A 7,500-nucleotide genomic window follows, 5' to 3' on the forward strand; every position below is an offset into this window, starting at 1 on the left:
TAGTCATACCACATAACCAGTAGAGGGCAGCATAATCACAATAATGACAACTCTTCATTTTCATTATAGCCTGCAAGCAGTGTGTACTGTACATACTCACAATAATGACAACTCTTCATTTTCATTAGAGCCTGCAAGCAATGTGTACTGTACATTATCTGAATACACATCTGGAAAAAAACGGCCTGAACTAAAGGTGACCTGAGGTATTACTCTGAATTTCAACATCATCGACCTGTCTCTCTCCCTTTGTGTGTGTACATGGCATGAAAAAGATTCCAGGAGTAACTGTAGTGTGGTTTAACACGTAGAGGTAATAAAAATTGCAGTGCAGTACACAAGGTTTCCAGAGAAACGTGACAGAGGTCCTTCGTCAGCTGTGCAAGCAAAGTTCTTCTGAAGTTCTAGGGGGTGAAACCAGTAACCCATGTGTTCACAACAGTAGACGTTTAAATCACTGACTTCATCCCAAATGCTTCTGAAGTTCAGAGAGTGTGGATCAGTTATTATTCCTTATGTTTATTCCTAATTTTGTTGCTACCATAGCAACAACTAACCATCACTGTCTTAAAACACTGTAGATCCATCACTGAGCGGTAATTCCTCACTGTCACGTTAAAGGGTGATGACGGCGGAATGCTGTAAGCAGATGCTGTTGAGTTTGCATGAAAGTGATCGGTCTGACAGCCGCCGTTGGAGACGTTATTGTACATGGGGGTTATTTTGGAGTCACCACCAAGAAAGGAAGAAAAAAAAAAACTAATTACCCCATTATATGCTACAGCGCATATGATATTAAAATGATAATATTCCGATGGAAGTGTTTTATGTGGGGGTTGTGGACATGTTTGTGTCCCATGTGTTTACATGTATACCTGCTAGTGTCCCTCAGACGTGTCCTCACGTGTGTAATGTCATTTGTGGTGTGTTGCTGTAAGCATGTGGGTATGGTCTGTGGACAGGCGGCCGGGGAAGGCGGATTTGCACGTGCACAGCATACGCACAGTCACGGCTGTCTGAGCTGATGAAATATGCAAATTATAACGGGAAAACCGTATAGGTGAGGATCCACGGTTCCAACAGCTGACTTACCTGTTTACCAACAACGCCTGTAAACATACAAGCGTTCTGCTTTCTCCGCTGCTGTTTCTATGCATGATCATTCACATCCGCGATCAATATGACTGCATCATGAATGCTAAACGTCACAATTAATATTAATAATTTAGTGAGCGTATGTAAATAATCAATGATTATGTAAATAATCCCATGGCTTCAAATTTGATGTATGAAACACCTTTGTAATGAATTTCCTGTAGTAATTACAACCAAATGGATTTCTCTCTCCTAATGTTCCAGTTAGTTCCCATAAACCACCCTGCTGCAGAGCTGACCCTGTGTTTACCAACAGTGAGCTCTCCGAGTGGGCGTCACTCCCAGGCCACACCCAGGGGTCAGGTGGTGCGGGTTCACGTGAAGCGTGAAGCAGACGGGACACGGGGGGGGGAAGCCACACGCCACGGCAGGGTGCGGATGGAGTGCGGCTACCTGCATCCTGCCAAGTGCCCAGGAAATGCCACCCAGAGTGGCAGCGCTAACTCTCTCGCTCTACCCTCCAGGAGTAGAGTCCTGTGGTGAACTTGGCCGTATGGTTTGGTTAAGTCTGCCATGTAACTGGAAACGCGTGTATCTGATGTCACTCCGGGCTGCACAGAACGGGGGAGGGGAGGTGTCTTAAGGTCGGTCACATGATCAGGGACTTGCGCCTTTATAGCCCTCACTGTGCCGTATGTGTGCCACAATTAAAGCCTTACCGCCCACACCACCTGCAGCGCCACACACACACACACACACACACACACCCTTTGTCTCTACACCCTCCTCACAATGGGCATCTCTAGTCATGCGTGGCACTTTGTGTGCTGGGCGGGTGAGCCTCAGCTCAGATACCTGCTCACGGATGCGAAACATTATCACACACACTCCTCAGGAAGTGGGAGGAGCACGGGAGGAGGAGGAGCCTTTGCTGTCAGTCTGTTTAGAAGGCTGAGGTGACAGGTGTTTGTGTGTGTGTGTGTGCATTCTTTGTATTTGTGCTTTTAGTGTGTGTAGGTGGTTGAGTGTGTTGGGCACAGTTTGTGCCACTTCTCCTGTGTTGAGTTTTACAGGATCTTAGCTTCTGCACACGGACATTTATTCTTGTGTATTTGTGTGTGTATTATTCCACATTAAACCAGGCTAGCACAGCTCCAAGCTCAGTAGCGGTGACGGGGCAGCTCTATGTCGTATCCATGATGGAACGGTCCATCATCAGCTCTAACGGAGGGTGTCAACCCCAGCCACATTCATCCCCGTCAATATGCCCGAAACTCAACCACGTTTTAACTGCGCAAAACGGCCGTATGTGCAAATTAGTGCTCAGTTAGTTTCCGACACCCAAATGCCAAACTCTTCTGGACATCTGAGGTTTAATAGCAGAACTTGATTTATGGAGCTTCTGATGATTCCATTGGCCAGCACGTGCCGTCCCTGTTCAGAGCTTATTTATCCCTCTCCGCACAGCCGCAATGGAAAAACGACCTAAATCCTCCTATTCCGACAGGAAAGTCTTGGATGTGAAACAGAAATAGTCTTGTTCTTTCATCCATTCATTTATACATTCATTCACTTACCCATTCATATGTTGGTCGGTTGAGCCTGAAGCCATGATACTGAGCTAACAGTGACTCGTGGCTTCTCAGAGTGCCGGCCTCTCAAAATGCTGGTTGTTCATGTGTATCAGTGACTGTGTGTGTGTGTGTGTGTGTGTGTGTGTGTGTGTGTGTGTGTGTGTGTGTGTGTGTGTGTGTTTAGGTTCCTGTGTGTACATGCCCATTTTCGCAACTCTGCTGATTCATAGCTACTAATCTCCTTCTTGAACGTCTTGAATGATCTCAAATATGTAACTAATCTGTGAAGGCGTGTATTTTACTCACTGGCAATGAGCAGCAGACTACAGGTTCTTTTAAAACCAATTCCTGCATTTCATTTCCTTTTACTAGATAGATACGAAATGACACGTGAAAGTGAAATGTGTGAACCCTCCACGTATCTGCTGCTTTCGGAGCAGACAGCCCATCTTAGCCTTCTGCTGTGTCTAAATGACCTATTGTAGAAGCTGCTATGGTGTGAAACGACCACTGAAGGTCTGAAAGCAGAGGGATCCCACCAGCCACCCGTAAAGCAGAAAAGCCCAAATAATGTTTTGTTTTCTGTGTCCTGAACATAACTCTGTGTTCTTGACAGGAAATTGTCTTCTGCGCCGATTATTAATTGGAGTGAACATGATCTCGGAGGTCTCACATCTCCATGAGCAATGGACCTGGAGTGTGTGTGTGTGTGTGTGTATGTGCATACATATGTGCGTGGGTGAACAGTATTGCCGTGGGTGGAGGAGTCCAGATGAGCTCATGTGGTTTGAAAGCCACGCTGATAAATCATAGAGCCCCACCAGCCCCAGTCCAACGCCCCAGCACGCCCACCGATGGACACTGGTGCGTGGACGAGGTCTGCCCGAAGCCCCTGGCTTTACAGACAGAATAAACAGTTATGTAAAGGGGAAGAGGGGGGCCTCTTTTTTATTATAAAACTTCTCCTTTGTTTCAACTTGAATTGTTTTGTGTTCTGTTGTTTCAATTAAGCAGTTTTTATATACAGGGTTTATGTCATCGAGTAGTGGGGGGAGAGGCAGCTTTATTTATATAGTAGAGGGAACATATACGTTGCATACTGACTACTCTCATTTCAGTCATTCCACACATGTTTCTGGTCTTCCTCAGAGGTGCTCCCTCTGAGAGAAGAAGACGTCTGTAAGGTGAAGGGTGGCTTTCTCAGAACAGAAATGGTTTAGACGTGGAGAAGTTAGATGGGTTGCAGTGGTGGGGGGGGGTGCTTTATGGTCCTCACAGCTGCTGACATCACTCGCCATGGTTCTCTCAATGGTGTCACACCATCCTGCCCGTCTCTCTCTCTCTCTCTCTCTCTCTCTCTCTCTCTCTCTCTCTCTCTCTACCTCCCTGTTTCTTTCTCTCCCTGTGTCTCACTCTCACCTGTGTCTCAGTCATGACGCTGCTATCGCCTCCGTAGGTTAATGCGCCCTGTCCTTGAGCCGCGTTCATTCGAGTAGGTGTTAGGCTGAAGGGTTTAACCTGTGAGTCAGCAGTGAAGTGTGTGAACCCTGAAGCTCTGCACTGCTGTAACGTGCCCTGGTATAATGAGTACTGGCTCCATCCGAGCTGCTGACTGGGGGATGTGCATTTTCTCGGGGTACATCAGAAGGGCACTTGGTGGAGAACTGGATGCACGGAGAGCTGATGAGATGGTACGATCTCAGAGTGGAAAGAAACAAAAATCAAGGGCACATTGCAGAGACAACGTTAATAAGGGTAGATAAGTTGATAAGGGTCCTTGTCCTCAGATAGTTGGCAATTTCTTTAAAGCATGTTGAATGGAATGAGATGGAGTGTGAACTCCAGTAGGAAGACCCCATCTTTGGTTTGTTCTAGTCACAATTTATCACATATTGGTTTCCACATAGTAAATTGGAGTTCAGGACAGGGTGAAATGTGGCTGTTCCCTTGGTAACGACCCATCCCCCTGCACTAGCATTGGTGCGCATGGCTTGAGGATGTGAGAACCAGGCCTGAACTGAATGGCGTCTCGTAGGGCTTCCCATTAATATTATTTCAGCCGACGAGGTAGAAATGCATTATCACGCCATTCCTTCTGTCAGGCCGCCTGTGAGACAGTGTGTGCGTTTTCTGGGAGAGTTTTTTTTCCCCTCTTTTGTTTTGTAAACATTCCCACATTCCTTGGGGACTTCTCACTGGCTGGAAAACCAAAGATCAAAGTCTGCGTGTGTCTGCCGGTCCGTCTGTGTGTCCGTTTGTCTGTCCGTCTGTGTGTTCATGAGCTCTGATGCTTTGTCTCTCTACATCGGTCTGTCAGGCGCTGTGGAACTTTGCCCTTATCTCTCCGTTTGCTACCATCCCAAGCTTGGAGTTTCAGAGCTGACAGCAGACCTTTCCCCCATTACACGCACTCTCTCTCTCTGAAGGACACTTTCATGGAGTAGCCGGTGTCATATTTACCAAACACACTGGAGAAAATTGGGTTGAGTTCTTTAAGGGCAAATCACAATGAGGCACGCCAATATACAAATGAAGTGCGTTAGCTGTCCAAGCCTGTCTGAAAGAGCTGGGGCCGGCAGGGACGGGACGGGACTGTCCCGCGCTCTTCACCTAGCTGTCCTGTAGCTTCTGTTCCTCTCTCCTGTGGCCCTGTTTAAAGAGAAAGCTGGGCTGACACCCTATTGCAAAAGGGTTTTTTTTTTCTTTTGTGCTGAATTGCGTAATACTTTGCCGACTACGCCGTGTGTAACGTGCGTCACTGAGCGTCACGGAGCGCTCCTCACACACCCTATTAAACAAGTACTTCAGTTACTCACACAATCTGTTCCTTAAAGGTCTAGAAAAAAAACAGTGGTTTTATTCTATTGCGGCAAGTTAGATGTAGGTAATGTGTGACACAGTGCGTGCGTGCATAAGTGTGTCAAGGGGTGTGTATGTGTGTGTGTGTGTGTGTGTGTGTGTGTGTGTGTATTTACACCTAAATCTGTTCAGGCAAGCCTAACTTTTGTCCTCATTCTTCTCCTCTGCCAAACTTTCAGTGTTCTTCAAAGCTGGTTTTTGCCTAACTGCCATTCTCCTTGGCCGTCTTATTAACTCTCCACCCCACACATAAATGCAGAGCAAACAGAAGCCCGTCCTGCACACACAAGGCGCAGGCACACAGCTTCCATTACACGTGCACCTGCCTCTCGGTGCAGCTACAGCTATGAGCCATCTGCTCGCACTGATCTAGGATCAGTTCCCTTCACGTAGATCCGAACTTTTACAATCATAAGGAAAATGTTCAAGCTGATCTGAGAGCAGCAGCGGAACATCTTCTGCACACGATGAAAAACATCTAAGGTCGGTTTTTGCATTTCGTTTTCTAACGAGTATATATATGCGGATACTTATGAACTCGGCTGTACAATAATAAACACAAGGAGGAAATTCAGTTCTTTGTTTCCAGTCTTTTCAACATGAATATTTTTCTGTTGTTTTGTTAAATTGCTGATATGGCTGTAAGCCACGCAGAACATCAGTGCTTCTTTTTTTACTCATTTGTATCTCAAAGCTAATTTCAAGCATCTTTACACCTTTTACATGAAAGACAATTTAATACAAGTAGATTTTCAAAGCTAATTTTAAATGATAAACTGATAAATCCTAAATGAGGAATTTAACACTTTGGTATTAGGCTGCAAGTTTGTTGGTCATTCAGTAATGTTGTAAAATGGGCCCATTCAGATGTATTCTGCTCACACTGTGCTACTCTCACTGGGGTCATGGTCGACTGGTGACACATCATTTCTCTTTTTCTTTTTCTGATATGACTCTGTGTGCGTGTGTATATGTGTGTGTGAGAGAGAGAGCACACACAACACTCCATGGTTATGTTGGAGAGTTTGACACAGGTGCAGGTCACATACCCAGTAACGTTCATTCCTTCCCCAGAGTTTCTTTTCCTCGTTTGATCTCATCTTCTGTACTGCCCCCAGGGTGTTGAGAATTACCCCCCGACCCCTGCGTCACACCACAGCAGCAGGGTTCATCGGGCTCTGCGTTCCTCTTAGCAGCGTTTCATAAATCTCTCTGTGTCTGCATACTTCTGGCGAAGCACCCTCGTCTTTTTCTCAGAGGGTCTGAGGGACCATTGGCTTCCCAACACAAGATGATTTAAACACACACACACACACACACACACACACATGCAAATGCAGATCTTCTAGGTAAATTCCCCATAGATCAAAGAGAATCAAAGATCACCCTTGATTGACACAGAGCATTTTTGCACGCTGGCTATTATGGGGAATGTAAGAGTTGTTAGTTCTGCTATTCTAGATGCAGGCGTTGTGTGTGTGAGGGACGTTCAGCACCTCCAGTGGCCATCGTGTCTACCACCTTCTGCTCTCCTGCTTCACAGGGTCCCATGCTCAGGTCTGGCTGGAGCTCTCAAGGGGGACTTGGTGGACTTTCCCCCCCACCCGCTGGCCCTGCTGTCCACCCCCAGCCAAATGTGAGCAGCGGAGGGATAGAGGGGTAGCTGGAGGTCCCTAAAGTGTGACTGTATGTGTGGGTGAGTATGGATGTAGAAAGACTGTAGTCGTACAAACGTCTTGAGTCTCTCATTACTTCCATATTTAAGTAGTGGACATATGGGTGTTTAAGTCACATTGAAATGGGTCTGACGCTGCTCGACTGGTCTGAGCATGTTGGCAAAGGAGATGGTAACCCACTTTTGAGTTGGTGGGTGTGTGTGTGTGTGTGTGTGTGTGCTCCGTTTTTGCTCTGTTGTACCACACTCACACCTGAACGTGTTGTTCCATGTCAAAATAGGAAGCCTCAAGTTGCA

The 7,500-nt window shown here is 46.5% G+C and overlaps 1 protein-coding gene across 18 annotated transcripts in view; it reads left to right on the forward strand.

Moving 5' to 3' along the window:
• Positions 1 to 7,500, forward strand: part of LOC143525930 (uncharacterized) — a 47,588-nt gene that overhangs the window by 8,384 nt on the left and 31,704 nt on the right. For 10 of the 18 annotated variants that reach the window (XR_013133767.1, XR_013133770.1, XR_013133766.1 and 7 more), the window contains one exon: positions 7,072 to 7,224. The exons of 7 other annotated variants lie outside the window; for them this stretch is intronic. The gene's annotated coding sequence lies outside the window, so the exon portion shown is untranslated. Of the gene's footprint in view, positions 1 to 1,280; positions 2,822 to 2,853; positions 6,012 to 7,071; positions 7,225 to 7,500 lie in introns of those variants that run through there. One more of the 18 variants, XR_013133769.1, reaches the window with a different exon arrangement.

This window comes from Brachyhypopomus gauderio, chromosome 10 (genome assembly GCF_052324685.1).
Source record: "Brachyhypopomus gauderio isolate BG-103 chromosome 10, BGAUD_0.2, whole genome shotgun sequence".
NCBI lineage: Eukaryota > Metazoa > Chordata > Actinopteri > Gymnotiformes > Hypopomidae > Brachyhypopomus > Brachyhypopomus gauderio.